This window comes from Trachypithecus francoisi, unplaced genomic scaffold (genome assembly GCF_009764315.1).
Source record: "Trachypithecus francoisi isolate TF-2019V2 unplaced genomic scaffold, Tfra_2.0 Lachesis_group11, whole genome shotgun sequence".
Taxonomy (NCBI): Eukaryota; Metazoa; Chordata; class Mammalia; order Primates; family Cercopithecidae; genus Trachypithecus; species Trachypithecus francoisi.
In genome coordinates, this window is record NW_022681456.1 from 103,342,901 (window position 1) to 103,360,645 (window position 17,745).

Genomic DNA, 17,745 nt, shown 5'->3' on the forward strand with positions numbered 1-17,745 from the left:
AGGACATGGCACAGTGAAACACGATCAATTCATATTTATTGAAGCTTTAATTTTAAAAAAATTATTGTGGCAAAAAAGTGAAGTTTTCTCTCTGAGCTATTTTAAGAGTGCAGTTTAGTAGTGTTAGGTATATTCACATTGTTCTACAGCAGATCTCCAGAACTGTTTCGCCATGCAAATCTGAAAGTCTATACCCATCAAACAATTCCCCTTTTCCCCCACTACACCCACCAGTCCCTGGTAACCACCATTCTACTTTGTTTCTGTGATTTTGACTACTTTAAATACCTCATATAAGTAGAAGGATACAGTACTTGTCTTTTTGTTACTGGTTTTTTCACATAATATTATCAGGGTTTATCTATATTATAGTATGTGACAGATTTTTATTCCTTTTTAAGGCTGAGTAATATTCCATTTTATGGATGTACTATGTTTTGCTTATTCATCCATCCATTCATGGACATTCGGGTTGCTTCTATCTCTTGGCTACTGTGAATAATGCTGCTATAAACATGGATGGGCAAGTATCTCTTTGAGATCCCTCATTTAGCTTTTTTGGGTGTATATTCAGAAGTGGGATTGCTGGACCATATGGTACTTCTATTTTTAATTTTTTTAGGAAGCTCCATACTGTTTTCCATAGAGTTACATCATTTTACATTTCCCACCAACAGTGCACAAGGGTTCCATTTCTCTTCATTCTTACCAATCTTGTTACTTTTGGGGTTTTGTTTCTTTGTCTGTTTGTTGAAACAGGATCTCATGACATTACCCAGGCTGGTCCCAAACTCCTAGCCTCAAGCTATCTTCTTCCTACCTTTGCATCCCAAAGAGCTGGGATTACAGGCATAAGTCACCGTACCTGGCCTACTTTTGTTTCTGTTTTTGTTTTTTCATAGTAGCCATCCTAACAAGTATGAGGTACTATCTCATTGTGGTTTTGATTTGCATTTCTCTGATTAGTAATATTGAGCATTTTTTCATATGTCTGTATGTCTTCTTTAGACAAATGTCTATTCAAGTCCTTCGTCCTTTTAAAAATCAGCTTGTCTTTTTGTTGTTACGTTATACAAGTTTTTAATATTTCTAGATATTAACACCTTATAGATATAAGATTTGCAAATATTTTCTCCCATTCTGTAAGTTACCTTTTCACTCTGTTCATTGTGCCCTTTGATGCACATAAATACCAATTTTTTTTAAAGAAATGACTTGACGTTCACAATTATCATTCTTTGCGGCAGCCACATCACACTTCCGCTCAGTAAATAGTCACATCATAGTTTAGTTAACCATTCCTCTGTTATAAAACATTTCCTATTCTGGATAATGCCATTAAAATAGTTTTGTACATATAATATTTTTTAATGGTTATTTTCTTAGAATGTATTTCCAGAAGTAAAATCACTGGATCAAATAATATGAACATTTGATAGTTTTTGATACTTGCTAAATTTCTTTCTTATTAATTTCCATGACCAACTGTAATATTCAAACAGTCACTATTTATTGAACTCTTAGAATAAACTGAGTGCATAGAATGTGTCAAGGACTCAGCTAGATCCTTATTATTTTTCTCACATCAATGCTGCAAAGTAGGAAACATCACCATATTATGGCTAATAATATAGATTTAGAGAGATTGTCTTAGTTACCAAGATCACACAGCTTGTAAGTGACAGAATTATCGTTTGATTTTAATTCTGCCTAATTCCAAACACAGTATGAATCTTTTCATGATACTACATTGCTTGTCTATGTTTGAGAATACACCACTTTTACCTTTTCTTCACTCCAGTTTTGAGAATTGTAATGTTTGCTAATTCAATCAAAGAAAAATAGATAATTACTATTTTAAAATAATGCCTTTGATTACAAGAACGGACGAATATTTTTCCGCATTTTGTTTACTCTACCCTTTATTGTCTCCCTCCCCAACACCAAATGGATATTTCCTGTCTCTGCACAACAGTATAGCACATAGCCTTTTCACAACATAGGTTATTCCACAACTTTTATCCTGCCTTGAATTGTGCAACTTTCTCTCTCTTTTTTTTTTGTATCTTCTGCTTTATTTTCATTTTTATATCTTATCAAATAATTTAACTTTTTCTAGAGTAAAGATATTCACCTTTTGTCCAACATATTTGCTGCAATATGTTCTCTGCCAATTTGTTATTTTCCTTTTTATTATTGTTTTCCTATTTATATCAAATAGTTCTTAATTTTTATACATCTAGCTTGATGTTGATCATTTACTTGGTGATTTCTTCTATTGCTGCTTTGCAAAGAAGTTTATTCTAGCTCCACTAATAAATGTCTGATTAATATTTCTACTTTCTTGTTAGTTTTTCTGTTTAAAACCAATTCTACTATTTAATATGTAATCCCTCTAAAATGTATTTTGAATCATAATATAAATGTAAAGGTATTACTTTTTCTAAATTGTAAAGCAGATAGCCCCAATACCATTAATAAGCTTCCCTTTCCTCACTATTCTGTAATGCCTTAATCATATATTGAAGTCATTTACATGAACTAATTAATTTTTTAAATAACTGTGATATAATTAAAGTGTACAATTCAGTGGCTTTAGTATATTCACAGAGTTATGCAACTATCACCACTACTTACTTCCAGAATATTTTCATTACCCCAAAAAGAAACCACACATCTCTTAGCAGTCACTCCCCATTATCCCCTTCTCCCAGGCTCTGGCAACCACTAATCTACTTTCTGTCTTTATAAATTTGCCTATTCTGGACATTTCATGCAAATGGAATCATTCAATGTGTGACCCCTTGAGATTGTTTCTTTTCTTTTCTTTTTTTTTTTCACTTATTTTCTTTCTTTCTCTTCAGGTTCATTCATGTTGCAGCATACATTAATACTTCATTGCATTTAATGGCCACATAATGTTCCAATGTATAGATATACCACATCTTGTTTATTACAAATGCGTGGGTTGTTTCCACTTTTTAGCTATTATGAATAATGCAGCTATGAACATTGCTGTGAAAGGTTTTGTGTGGTATATATGTTTTTTCTCTTGGTTTTATACCTAGGAGCACAATATCTGGTCATGTAGTAACTGTTTAACTATTCGAAGAACTTCCACACTGTATTCCAAAGCTGCATCATTTTACATCCCTACCAACAATGTACAAAGCTTCCAATTTCTCTACATCCTCATCAACACTTGTCTTACTGTCTCCTCGGTTATAGCCCTGCAAGTGAGCACAAAGTGGTATCTTGTTGTGTTTTTGTTTTGTTTTGCTTTGCTTTTTGATAGTAAACGATGTTTAACATCTTTTCATGTTCTTACTGGCGTTTTGCATGTCTTCCTTGGAGAAATATCTATGCAAATCCTTTGCTCATTTTAAAATTTGGTTTTGTTTTTATACTTGAGTTGTAAGAGTTAGTTATATATTCTAGGGATAAGTCCCTCATCAGAGCTATGATTTGCTGATATTTTCTCCCATTCTGTGAGTCAGCTTTTCTCTTTGTTTTTTGTTTTTTTGTTTTTTTGGAGACGGAGTCTCGCTCTGTCGCCCAGGCTGGAGTGCAGTGGCCGGATCTCGGCTCACTGCAAGCTCCGCCTCCCGGGTTCACGCCATTCTCCTGCCTCAGCCTCCCCAGTAGCTGGGACTACAGGCGCCCGCCACCTCGCCCAGCTAGTTTTTTGCATTTTTTAGTAGACACGGGGTTTCACTGTGTTAGCCAGGATGGTCTCGATCTCCTGACCTCGTGATCCACCCGTCTCGGCCTCCCAAAGTGCTGGGATTACAGGCTTGAGCCAGCGCGCCCGGCCTTCACTTTGTTAATGATGTCCTTTAGAGCACAAGTGTTTACTTTGTGTGTGTGTGTTTGGCGCGGGGGGTTTCAGCATTTCCCACGAATATTCTATTGCATACTAGTTCCATTGGACGTAACTAGCTATTGAGCAAACAAAGCTTCTGTGGTTGAACAAGTTGGTTTATGCTGTATTTCTTTATCATTGGACTTCTTAGAACCTTTAATATGTGCTTCATGTGAGCATCATAATCTCCAAGAGAGAATCTGAGAACACAGTATTCCCAAACTTACTCGACCACAGAACTTTTTTTAATAGACTTTATTTTTAAAAGAAGTTTTAGGTCCACAGCAAAATTGAGGGTGAGATGCAGAGATTTCCCATATCCCACCTGTCCCACACGTGCACAACCTTCCCCATTATCAGCATCCCCCACCAGAGTGAACCATTCATTACAATTGATGAGTCCACATTAGCACATCATCATCACACAAAGTCCATACCTTACATTAGGGTTCACTCTTGGTATTGTACGTTCTTAAGTTTGGACATATTTGTAATATATTCCCCCATTACAGCATCACAGAGAGTAGTTTTATTGCCCTAAAAAATCCTCTGTGCTCCATCTACTCATTCTTCCCTCCCTATTAAACCCTGGCACACATGAGTCTTTTTACTGTGTCTACGGTTTTGCCTTTTCCAGGATGTCACATAGTTGGAATCATGCAGTATGTAGCCTTTTCAGGTTGGCTCCTTTCACTTAGTAATATGCATTTCAGTTTCCTCTGTGCATTTTCAGGGCTTGATAACTTATTTTTAACACTGAATCATATTCCATTGTAAGGATGTCCCACAGTTTATATATCCATTCACCTAATGAAGGACATCTTGGTTGCTTCCAAGTTTTGACAATTGTAAATAAAGCTGCTAGAAACATTTGTGTGCAGGGCCTTGTGTGGGCATAAGTTCTGAACTCATTTGTGAATACCAGGAGCATCTGCTGAATCATATGGTGAGAGTATGTTTAGTTTTGTAAGAAACTGTCAAACTGTGTTCCAAAGTGACTATACATTGCTGTACCAGCAATAAGTGAAAATTCCTGTTGCTCTGCATTCTCACCAGCATTTGGTGTAGTCATTGTTCTGGTCTTTGGCCATTCTAATAGATGTGTAGTAGTATCTCTTTGTTGTTTTAATGTGCCTCTCCCTGATGACATATGATACGGACATCTTTTTGCATGCTTGCGTGACATTTGTATGTCTTCTTTGGTGAGATGTCTGTTAAGGTCTTTGGCCTACTTTTAATAGAGTTTTTGCATTCTCATTATTGAGTTTTAAGAGTTCTTTGTACATTTTAGATAGCAGTCCTTGACCTGATATGTCTCTAGCAAATATTTTCTCCCAGTCTCTGGCTTGTCTTTTCAATCCCTTGATCTGTGATCTAAGACAATTTTATCTGTTGCTTTCCAATCTGTATACCTTTTCTCTCCTTTTCAGTTGGGGATGCGGAGAGGGGTTCTTATTGCATTAGCTAGAACTCCCAGTACAATGTTTAAAAGCAGTGATGAAGTAAGATTTTCTTTTTATTTTTACAAAGAACTGTATGTGTGTGTGTGTGTGTCTGTATTTTAGATGGAGTTTCACTCTTATTGCCCAGTCTAGAGTGCAATGGCATGATCTCGGCTCACTGCAACGTCTGCCTCCTGGATTCAAGCGATTCTCCTGCCTCAGTCTCCTGAGTAGCTGGGATTACAGGCATGCGCCACCACACCCAGCTAATTTTGTATTTTTAGTAGAGATGGGCTTTCTCCATGTTGGCCAGGCTGGTCTCGAACTCCTGACCTCAGGTGATCCACTCACCTCTGCCTCCCAAAGTGCTGGGATTACAGGCGTGAGCCACCGCACTCAGCCAAAAATAATATATATTTAGTTTTTGTGCTTTTGGTGTCATTTTAACAAACTATTGCCTGATCTAAGTTAACAAAGATTATGCCAATGTTTTCTTTAAGGGATTTGTAATTTCAGTTCTTACGTGTAGGTTTAAGATCTATTTTGAGTTCATTTTTTATGTGGTGTGAGGAACAGCTCCAACTTTATTCTTTTGCATGTTGACACAACACTATTTGTTTTTAAAAAAATATTACTTCCCTATTGAACTGTTTCTCCACTGACTTCTGAGCCATTTGTTTGTTCCAGTGATTCTCATGTTCTTTAAGGTCCATGATGTCTTAATTATGTTTGCTTTAAAGTCTGTTTTAACACCTGGAAAAGCTAATCTTCCCTTATTAAATACTTCTGCACCACCACTCACCCCTATACTCAGAATATTCCTTTTGATTCTCACCTACTTATTATTTGAGATCAGTAGTTTTCAAACTTGCCTTCCCAGAAAACAAATTCAAAGCATAAGGTCCATTGCTTGAATTTCTACTTATCAATCATTTCCTTCCTCCTTGAATTGTTGTTAATGCTGTATGTATTTTTCTCAATCAACAGTTCTCCTTGAATAGAACAGGTATTACTTCCACTTAAAGAAGTAAATAAAAGTTTAAAAACAGATACACAGCACAAAGAAGTTAAATTCTGTGACTTGACTAAATTCACTCAACTAGATAGTGGTAAAGACACTTGAACATCCCAATTTCTATTAAGTTTGCTGTTGAGAATTTTTCCACTTAAATCTGAATACTTTTGATATAACAATGTGGATTTTAAGGAAAATTGAAACTTGTGTCAATTGATCTAATCCTATATTTTCTCCATAATAGTTTATTATATATCTTCCCAAAGATGAACAATTTGATGTTCTTGCCTTGTCAAAGCAGCTACAACTTAAAAAAGGCCATTAGCTGTTGGCTAATTGTGGTTTTAGTTTTAACTGACAAGAAATACTCCCAAGGAGTGAACAGTGTGATAAACCACAGTGGTGGGAAGAGATACACCGTTTAGGGAAAGCAATATTTTTATTACTCTCCTAATACACATTATAGTTACTAAAGCTCAACAAATTCTTTGGGGGTGGGGAGATACACCAAATATAGACTGAGAAGACATTAGAGTGAACATGTATTTAGCATCTCCCAAAAAGTAAAAGTGGGAAACACTATTTTGGAGAATAATGTTGCATATTTCTCCAGCACTGTGTCCACATAAGCTCTGAAAGGTGTTACATAAATTTATACTATTTGCTGAGAATTCAGCAATGCAACCTGCTGCCTTTCAAATATACAGATCCTTCTCCTACCACCAAAAAAACCACCTGTGCACAGTCTAGATCAGCACTTTCCATAGAAATAAAATATGAACCACACATAAAATATTTTCCATTTAAAAAATGTAGCCACATTTTGAAAAACTAAACAGAAGCAGGCAAAATTAATTTTCATATATATTAGTTAATCCACTTTATCTAAAATATTATGATTTCAACACACAATGATTATAAAATTTATTGATTTTACATTCCTTTTTCATACTACATTTCTGAAACTCTGTGTCCCACCTCACACTTCCAGGACATCTCAATTTGGACTAGCCACATTTCCAGCTTTCTGTAGCCACATGTGGTTCGTGGTTGCCATATTGAACAGTGCAGGTGGAGGCCTCAGGAATCTTCTAGGCCAAGGAGCCACAGTAAGAGGGAAGGCAAGGGAACGAGAGGAGAAAAGGTGAAAACTGATAGAGGAAACAAACGGAGGGAGAGGAGGAGAAATGAATGAGAAAATAAGGCAAACGTAAATGAAAGGACAGAAAGAGGGTAAATACTTTCTGAACACTTGCTATGTGCCAGCCATTGAGTGTATTAGGAAATGCTTAGATGCTTCTTGGCTTCTTGGCAACAACCTTTAGCATCTTCTGGGTCCTTAAGTAAGAAAGTCACATTTGAAGTGGGCCACTATTACTAGTGATGTTTCGGTAAGTTAGAAAAGTCCTTCAACACTAAGTCATGGAAAAACATTATCTGGTTGACATGCCTGTAGAATGCAGACTAATCACACTTTTTTTCTAGCACGGAAAGTAAACCACTGAGAAGGCTGTGTCTGAGAGAACAAGAATCCTCAAAGTAAACATAAATGATCCTTTTATTCATTCATTTAAAAACATGCATTGACTGTCTAGTATGTAGGGGCACACAGGCATGAGATGGGAGCCTAACAGAACTTATGGTCTAGCCAGAAAGACAAATATTAATCAAATAATTGTGGAAATATTTATAGTGGCATAGCATGATAAATAACAGGAAGACAAAGTTCAAGGTGCAGTGAGAGCTTATAGAAAGGGCGCGGTGGCTCAAGCCTGTAATCCCAGCACTTTGGGAGGCTGAGATGGGCGGATCACGAGGTCAGGAGATCGAGACCATCCTGGCTAACACGGTGAAACCCCGTCTCTACTAAAAAATACAAAAAACTAGCCGGGCGAGGTGGCGGGCGCCTGTAGTCCCAGCTACTGGGGAGGCTGAGGCAGGAGAATGGCGTGAACCCGGGAGGCGGAGCTTGCAGTGAGCTGAGATCCGGCCACTGCACTCCAGCCTGGGCGACAGAGCGAGACTCCGTCTCAAAAAAAAAAAAAAAGAAAGGGAGTCTAACCTAATCTTGCAGGGTAGGGTGGCGGTGCCAAAGAAGGTTTTCCTGAAGAATTAGAGTTTGAGTCAAGATCTATAGAATAAAAGAGGAATTCACAGAAGAAAGAGGAGAAAGGCGAGTCTGCATGGCCTTCTCTCTCGTGGGAAGTGGGTGGTCTCCTTTCTGGTGGTGGTGTCCTGGGCCTTCTGTGTCTCACTGCATCCAGGAGGCTCAGCTACTGCATCTTGACTCTAGGAGGAAGGTCTAGGGAAGGGGGATCGTCAGCACTCAGTAGAGGGGCTCAGTAAATGTCACTTTCCTTCCCCACAAAGTGGAAATCTCACAGCTGCCCCTCTTCTTTCCTGACTCTGAAACTTAGAAAGTCCTCTGTGACTTTCTAAGGCCATTATCTCCAGTAACGATGGAAACACAGATAGTTGCAATGCAACCCATCTCAAACCTCATGTTGCAGGCCTCCTTCTACACCTCCCATAGAGAAAGACAAGGGGGAGGCCTAGTGTACAAGCAGCAGGATGGTGAACATTGATGGCTGACTCTTGCAGTGTGCACACCGCCTCAGACTGGCCTCATCTGACATGGTGTCTATTTTACATGTGGCCAGATACTTTAGAGGCAGACATATGACTAGCTTTGGATCTATTAGAGGTGAGGAAAGGCCTGCTGAGAGATACTTGGCAAGTATTTCTTGGTTTTACAAAGAAGACACTGGAAGATATGATTCTGTTTCTGCCTCTGATGTGGTGATGTCTGGATGCACTGCCTGAAACTGTTAGAGCCATCTTGCGACTATGAGCAGCTTCAGCTTCCAGATAAGGCCAGTGCTGTCTACAGGAGAGAATGAGCTAGGACCAAGGGTGGAAGGTCAGTGAAGATGGACATTTTGCCCCAACTTCATTCTTCTTCTACTTTGTCTCTAATAAACAGATCCTTTTATACAGAGCTAAGTGTTACATGCCCATGTGGTCAGACAGGCTTGGGAGAAACTGTTTCTTACACTTTTTTTCTCTTTGCAAACACCAAGACATCATCTTGGCACAATACCAGGCATCCCCTCAGAGGATTTCTAGGGTGATAACATTTGTAAGGGGATGTGGATGAAAAGGGAGAATGAAGGAGAAAAAGGAAAAGAGAACCCTACCTGTGATTTTAGGGAGTAGGAGAATTCTTGCCCACTCTGAATTTGTAGATAAGGAACAGATATAAATTGGGCATATATAGGTACACTGGACTTTCATACAGACTGTTTATTTTAAGTGTGCATAATCATGGAGCTTCTTCCCCTATTCAAGTAGAGGTAAGAGGCCAGGTCTGCCCTAGGTTTAGATCTAAGGAACTTTGTCTGATCTTGGGAGCAGGCTGGATTGACCTTGGATGTGAAGCACAAAGAAAATAGTAACTGAATTTTTTTCTTTAGGTGACAACGGTCCAGAAAGCAAGAGAAACTCCAAAGCATCAACACCAAAATGGAAATCAAGATAAGAATCCAAAGCAGAAGGTGGCACAAGCAAGGACGCAGCAGAAGGGGCAGAGCCCAGAGGCCACAGTGTGTCATGGGAGAGGCCTCTGGCTGAGCCTGTGAGGAAAGGGCTGAGAAAGGGTCTAACACCAGGTCTCAACTCTAGTTTAATGGATGATATGTGAATTGCTGGCAAAAATGTTAAGTATTAGTATTTTATTAATAGATTTTATATATTCACCAAAAAACTTAGTAATAGTCCCAACACATCTGCCAGTCATATACTTTAAATGCCTCACATAGATGGATGGCAATGAACTGAGCAGACCAAAATTTTCCGTCCTAATTTAACTCAGGCCTGGCATCTGGATAGGGTCTATGTAGAGCATTAGCGCATTATAAACCTATGTTGTTTTTGCCTGTTCCCTCAACTGGAGCCATGCTCTTTACATCCCATCCAACTTTGAAACATGGAGGCCCTTTCCTTTCTCAGACCACCCCAGTCCCAGTGGAACAAGCTGAAGCACTCCAACTCAATGGAACCACTGCTTTAAACGACTCTCAAGACACTACTCATAATAAGCCTGGAGTTCTTTGAGGTACTTTATTCCTTTCTCTCAGAGATATTTATATGTGCTCTTTTTACTTTTGCAAACTTTTCTGTAAACATCACTTAACTCTTTTTTACTTTATTTAAGCATTTGAAAATTCACGTTCATGTACATCTTCAGATACTCTCTCTTTGGGGGACCATGAAAAGCCCTGTCACCTTGGTTACCAAGATCACAAGTGGCCTGTAATTATTGTACAGTGATGTTCTTGGCAAGGGCCAAGCCATTAAAAACCAGCTGTCTCATAAAATGCAAGCTCTCTGCCATCCCTGGAAACTTCTTTGAGGATGTCTAAGAAATATTATCATCATTTAAACCTACAGTAGGTTTGGTGTATCTACCAAAGGGAAAGGACTGGGTCTGCCCTCCGGCCATCATAAAACCAACACATACGTTTCCAAACATAAAAGAATGAGAAAAAATTAATGCTCTGTGTATAACATTCTTAGCTTTCCTTTTGGGTGGCTATTTTTAATTGAATGTTAACGTTTGGTTTCTATAATGGGTGAAGGACTAAAGGTAGGGAGTGAGGAGGAAAGAAGAAAAGAAAGAAAAGTGATGTGGTACCAGAACAAGGAGAATATTAAAGGCAAGGCAGAATGGCTGAAGGCTGAAGGATGAGGGATGAAGATAAATCAGGGTTTCAAGTCTTGGCTTTGACATTCACTCGCTGGGCAACTCAGTTACTCAACTCTTTAAGCTTGTTTCCTCAATTGTAAATGGGAATGATACTCAAACCTAACTCACGGGGTTGTTGGGGGGGAACTAATGAAAACCATGCAGGTAAAGCAATTAACTAAATAATTCCTAGCACACAGTGAATGATCAGTAAGTGATCCAGATTATCATCACAATAGTAGTGGTGCCGAGATTAAACAGAATAAAATAAAATCAACGCTACGTTCATTCTATTCATTTCATTCCTGCAATACTACATGTTGATTTTGTCTCTTTGGTGTTCATGGAGAGATATGGTAGTAGAAATTGGGTGGATAGAAAAGTGCATTCAGGAAGCGCTGTGTTTCAACCATGTTCTCAAAAAATTCATATGTTGAAATCCGTATCCCTGTGTGATGGTGTTATGAGGTGGGACTTTTAGGAGGTGATTAGGTCATGAGAGTGGAGCCCTCATCAACAGGATGAGTATCCAAATAAAAGAGACCCCAGAGAGCTCCCTCATCCCTTCCACCATGTGAGGACACAGTGAGAAGACAGTCAACAATGGATCAGTAAGCAGGCCCCCACCAGACACCAAATTTGTCAGCACTTTGACCTTGGACTTTCCAGCTTCCAGAATGGTGAGAAATACATGTCTGTTGTTTGTAAGTCACTTGATCTATGGTAGTTTTTATAGCAGCCTGAATAGACTAAGACAAAGAACAAACTCACAAGGTCATGCAACAAGTGCCATGGGAGCCACACCACACCTTCCAGGAATAGATCATGGCAAAAGGATAATTGTAAGAACATATCTCTTGGCAATCACTTTTCTAGAATATTTAATTCGAGCTGTCATCCTCCTTTCTGTGAAATAGAAGTAAAAGTAATTCACAGACTTGTTTTCCATTTGACAAATCTCCATCTCTAACAGCATCACCTCTCTCAATCTCCATCTCATCCGTCTCAACAGCTGGGACCAATTGGGGTCCAGGGTCACTATTCTGGAGGTAGGGTTCTTTGGTATGTGTGCAGTTCCTGAGTTGCTGCTTGGCTGCAATTTATCCTCCCTTCAGGAGATGGAATTGCAGCACACACACCCCATCCAGATGAACTTCCATTGCCCCTGACCTTGGCTACCCCCTGTCTTGTGGGAAACTGTCTGAACAAAACTGGAATAGGAAAGGATGGGGAGGGGTGAGAAAGCTAAAAGAGAATCTTGATCCTTTTCCAGGAACCCTGCAATTTTCAAGCAAGGGCAAATTCTGAGTACATTTTATTCAGATATCAACAATTGTAGCAGTGACTTTCTGGCCTTTGAGAATGAGCTCTCACTCTTCTTTCTATAAAATAAAAGTAATTTACAAACTTGTTTTTTGACAATATTGTATTGTCTTAACTAAGGAAAAACAGTTTACAGCACCTCACTCAGCAAGTCTCAGAACCATGAGCCTACCTGAGTGTGAACATCCTGTTTAAGTTAACCAAAGCAATTGGTATCTTCTGTTTGAGTTACAGTTACCTACAAACATTCTCACTCTTCTTTTCAAGGTGTTTTTTTTTTTTTTCTGGCAGCACTAGTTGTCTATTGAGAAACCTAAATGAATAGAGATAAGCTAGATTCAGCTGAGTGCTGGGAAGGTGGTATGGCAACAGTCCACAAGTGCTGCTCAGTTAGACTTCAATTCACATATCACACCCAAGTATGTGTAGAACGGGATCCACAAAGATGCTTTTATTAAATTCTACCATAAGAGAGAGTAGCATAATCATCATCTTTACAGGAAAAAGTAAAATATGTTTCTGTGTATTATAAAAATGCTGTATAGTATATATAAACCTGTCTCAAATATTACAATATATACTGAAATACATTTTAGAATATACCTAGAATGTAAGCTTCATGAGCCACGAATGTGTCCATTTGTTTATAGTAGGTGTTCAACAAATGCTTATTGAATGAAAGCATAAACATATAATACATTATTTCATTTGATCCTCAAGGCAATCCTATGACTTAGGAATGAGGAGTAATACTGCTGCCAGCATGCTGTGGCTGAAGGACTTCAAGTGACTTGGCCAAGGTCACCTAGCTGGTGAGCAGCAGAGTCAGACTGAAGTCTAGGTTACATGACTTCTCATTCCATGCTTTATTGTAAATAGATCTAACTTCTAGCATGTGAAGAAAACAAACTGCTTGTTTTCTTCTTCACCAAATAACGTCACTGAGCTAACTTCATTTCACCATCTGTACCTTATTTTTTTGAGCCAAGTTCATTCAGAGCCTGGGATTGAAAGTATTACTATCCAATTCTTTAGGCCGTTTTCATTCTTCTTTGCTTCTGAGCCAATTCACAGCCCTTTAGGATCCCCTACCACTTTCCCCTTCATCCTTCCACTTTCTTCTTTCCTCTTCTTTGTTTTTGTTTGTCTGTCTTCCCTTTTCCTCTATCAACTGAAGCAATTACTAAACAAAAGACAATAAATACACTCTCCTTGGTGTAGAAGAGTGAAGTACCCTTTGGAATTCTTTCTCCCGCTTCAGGCCCTTCATATATCTTCCTGGTAAGCAACACCGAAAAGAGATGAAAGGCAAAAGTTCCATTTATAGAAAAGGAGGTAAAGCTTAACTAATACAGCAGCTGCTACAAACACAACAGACGTGTACACGCACATGCACATGTGCGCGCACACATACACACACAAACACATATCCTCCTTAATCCTTTAAACGCCTTGATCTTGGGAGAGAGGTTTGGATTTTGAGCAAATCTTTAGCCTTCCATTTCTTTCTTCTTTCCACCAAATACGAGGAACACTGGATAATGTGTCCAGGCAGTGGCTTTTTAATTAACCACTGGTTATTTTAAAAAATAAAAATAAAAAAGCAGCAGCCCATGTGATATATCCACATACCCACTCAGAAGATAAAGAGCCAATGGACAAGATTGAGGATTTTCTTGAAAACAATTTTTTATTTTAGGGGAGAGCATCAATGTCTCTAAAAGTCATGGTGTTCGTGGCTATGAATGTCCACTTAGTATTTAGCTTGTTCAGTTTCTTCCTTCCAGATCCTCCTGGCCAAATTTATTGCCCATGGCTGAAGAAAGGATTTTTTTTCCCCATGAAACTTGTTTTGGCTTGAAGTAAAGTTCAAATAATATTTACCAAGATTATTAAAAAACTCTAAAACTTTTTTCTTCTTCAGCATTCAGAGATGGAATGTCAGAGAGTGTTGACATTAATTTTTAAATTAATATTTTTGGAAGAATTTTCTTTAATAAAAGATCAAATGATTCCCACAATGTTGGAAACAGGCCACTGATTAGTATCAATGCTTGTCAATGACGAAGTTCAGAACTGCATGCAAGCTCGCTGGTGGGTTTGCACTCAATGGAAATACAAATTATCTTCTTAAGGAGAATTTTTGGATTTTCATTCTAGCTCATCTTCGGCTCTAGGGCTGAAGTGCTGACCTCAAAAACATCTTTGCTGCTAGCAGAGGAAAGATAGTTTCTTTACTGAAGTATATAGTCCACATAAATTCTCTACTGCCATATGCCAAAGTATTCTGTAACTGCCTCCAGGCGATGAGGAAAGGCTACAAAATTAGAGATGGCCTTGACCTTTCCAATCTTTCCTTGTTTCAACATCTAGCTAAGGCAGAGGGCAGAAAAGAAGAGAAGGAGCTTCATTCAAAAAGACACGATTTATGGTTGAAGCTCTACTACTCAACTGTGTGGCCCAATTAATTTAATAATACCTCCCTCTCAGAGTGATTGTATTGGTATTCCTCCATGAAACTTACGCTCTTCTAAAATATTCTCTTACATTATTTACATATTTAATTTGGTTAATTGTCTGTACACCTCCCCTATTCTTTGCAATGTAAGCACCATGCCAAGTACAGGTGGCTGGTGCCCACAGTCCCAGCGACTCAGAAGGCTAGGAGTTCAAGGCCAGCCTGGGCAACATAGCAAGATCCTGTCTCTTGAAAAAAAAGTAAACAACAAAAAAGAATTCCATATGGGAATTACTCACTGCTGTATCCTACCCTACAAATAGTAAGTACACAGCCACCATTTACTGAGTGTTGAATAGATGAAACTGAAGCCTTCGGCACAGGGCTGGTGTGTGACACCTTCTCCTCTGAGCATACCAGTGACCAGTGACCTCACTCCTGTCATTGTGAGGTACATAAATTAGACGGAAACCTTCTAAAGGACTTGTTTTTTCTCTGCCTTCCTTGCTGTCCTGCTTTTTGTCACAGTAAACTCGATGAAGAACTTTGCTTTCTCTTCCTTCTCTCCTTAATAGTCACATCTCCTGCAGCTAGTCACTCCGCCAAAGGTTCTGAGTCAGGATCGAGCCATCCTGGGAAGAGGGTGAGCTAAACGGATAGCTTGCCAAACCAAGTGGCCTGCACTGACCTGAGTTCCCCTCTCTTTACTTTATATTTAGTTTTTTTTTTTTCTCTAAAAAGCAATATTCTCAGTTTCTCATGATTAAATAAGGAGTTTCCTTTGTCATTCCTAAAGCTTGGTCCTGTATCTAGGTACAGAGAGCATCTGCCTTGACTGGTTTGAGACATTAGCCTCTATCACACAACAAGCAGCCAGGGACACTGATTCTCCAAGTGACCAGGCTCCGGGAGTGCCCATAAAGTTTAATACCCCAGGCACGAGACCAGATAGCTCCTATGTTTACCAGAGTAGAGCTGGGGTGACTAAGAATGGAAACAAAGCAAACCATCAGAGGACATATGGTTCTCAGATATTCACAAGTCCCAAAGGTCAAAATCTTTTCTTCATTCCTGAAATCAGCTTTTTTCTTTTTTAATTCTAAAGACCCCAACTTTATCTCATAGTGGGAGAAACCAGAGGCCTATCTTGCTTCTCTCTTTTCAAGATGATCATAAGCTTTGGAGATCGCCAGATCTAGGCTGGAATCCGACTGTCTACTGGTAGACCTTGTGAAAAGTAGTTTCCTCATGCACAATGAGATAACAACGCTGATCTCGTAGGATTATTATGACAATTTCATGACTCCATGCTTGTAATGCACCTGGTACAATGCCTGGTACACATTAAACATTCAGTAACTGTTAATTTTCTTCTCCCATTCTTATTTACCTGGACTGGCTCTCTCATTAATTATGTAAACCTGAATAACTTATTTAATTTCCCCAAGTCTCAGGATCCTCAGTTCTCAAATGGGATAATTCTTACCTCATAGGTGACAGGTAATGAGAAAATATTACTGTGCCAGCTACAGAGTCAAGAACATCACAGATCCTCAATAACCAGTGGCTGAACTTATCATTATCCACCATTTATTAGCCACCCATTTTATGTCACAACCAAAGAATTCACCCGTTTGGCACTTTAAATATATGACCTTGTTATTTAATCTTCAAAACAACCCTCCCTGAGAGGTAGGTATGTTTATATTTATATGAAAAATGAGAAAACAGAGACCCAAAAAGTTAAACGACCTGGTCAGGATTACACAAATAGTTAGTGTCACCTCTGGCATTGGAACTTACATCTCCCTGGCTTCAAAGTCTGTGTTCTTCTCTACGAGTGTGCTATAGTGACTATATAGATTATAAATGAGCAGTATTATCATCATCTTTATTATCTGTCCTTTCTCTCCATCCATCTTTTCCTAAATTAGACCTACTCCATCCAACCCATCTGTTCCCTGTGTTCAACCACATTACCCAAGTAGTCTGTGCTCTAATGGCTCACAGGTCCTAGAACACCAAGTCCTCATGAGTTTGAGGCTAGAGCACAGGGCATAGGTTGCATTGCAACTGTTTCCCTCTTAGCTTTCCATCTTCCTTGTGAATACACGTTCTGTACAGCTTTGGAATATGTAATAGCAGAAGAACATTCAGAAGCCAAATAGCCATCTTCTAAATGCCTACAGAATGGTCAAGAAATGCAGACACCTGCAAAAGTCTGCAGGAGGTAAAAGGAATATAAATAAAGTTATAGCAAACTGTACTCATAGAGGAAAGTATCAGCTGGAGGGAGAAGGGAGATAAATGACAGAATAAAAAATACCCACGGTTGGCCAGGAGAGTCAGGGTAATGCTGCTAGGGAACAGCAGGGTGTGGCACATAGTAGGTACTCAATAAAAAGAGTTGAATGCATAGAAGTACAAACCATTTTAATTAGATTAATTAATGAGCTCTGATTTTTTAAATTGCATATATAATCCTGAAGCCCATGGTATGATGGTCAGATCCTGGGTGTGCCCCGCCTTGAACTCTCCCTATTCAGACATTATCAGCCTTTCCCTGAGTCCTCAAAGTTAACAGGCAGTGGCTCCTCTGGCCACGATCCCACTGTTGAAGGGACCTCAGAAATCATTTATCTTCGTGTTTGGCATCCTGGTCTGTTTGCTCCAGAGTTTCTAGGTCAAAAGTGCTGCATAAGATCTAGAAAGAGAGGAAGGAAGTAATCACCATCCCAGAGAGGGAGGCTGGCTGCCAGAACCTTCACTTGGCTCTAGCTCCACCCCGGTCATTAAGCCATGTCAGCCTCTTTACCCTGTTCCCACCTGCAGGCTCTGGCAGACTGTTCCAGGTGCTGCATTTTGTCTTGGCAAGAGGCACATATGAGGCTTCTTGGCTGA

General features: G+C 39.1%; 1 long non-coding RNA gene across 1 annotated transcript in view; it reads right to left on the reverse strand.

Moving 5' to 3' along the window:
* LOC117090347 overlaps positions 1–17,745 on the reverse strand; it is a 60,519-nt gene that overhangs the window by 18,931 nt on the left and 23,843 nt on the right. The gene's annotated exons all lie outside the window — the stretch shown is intronic.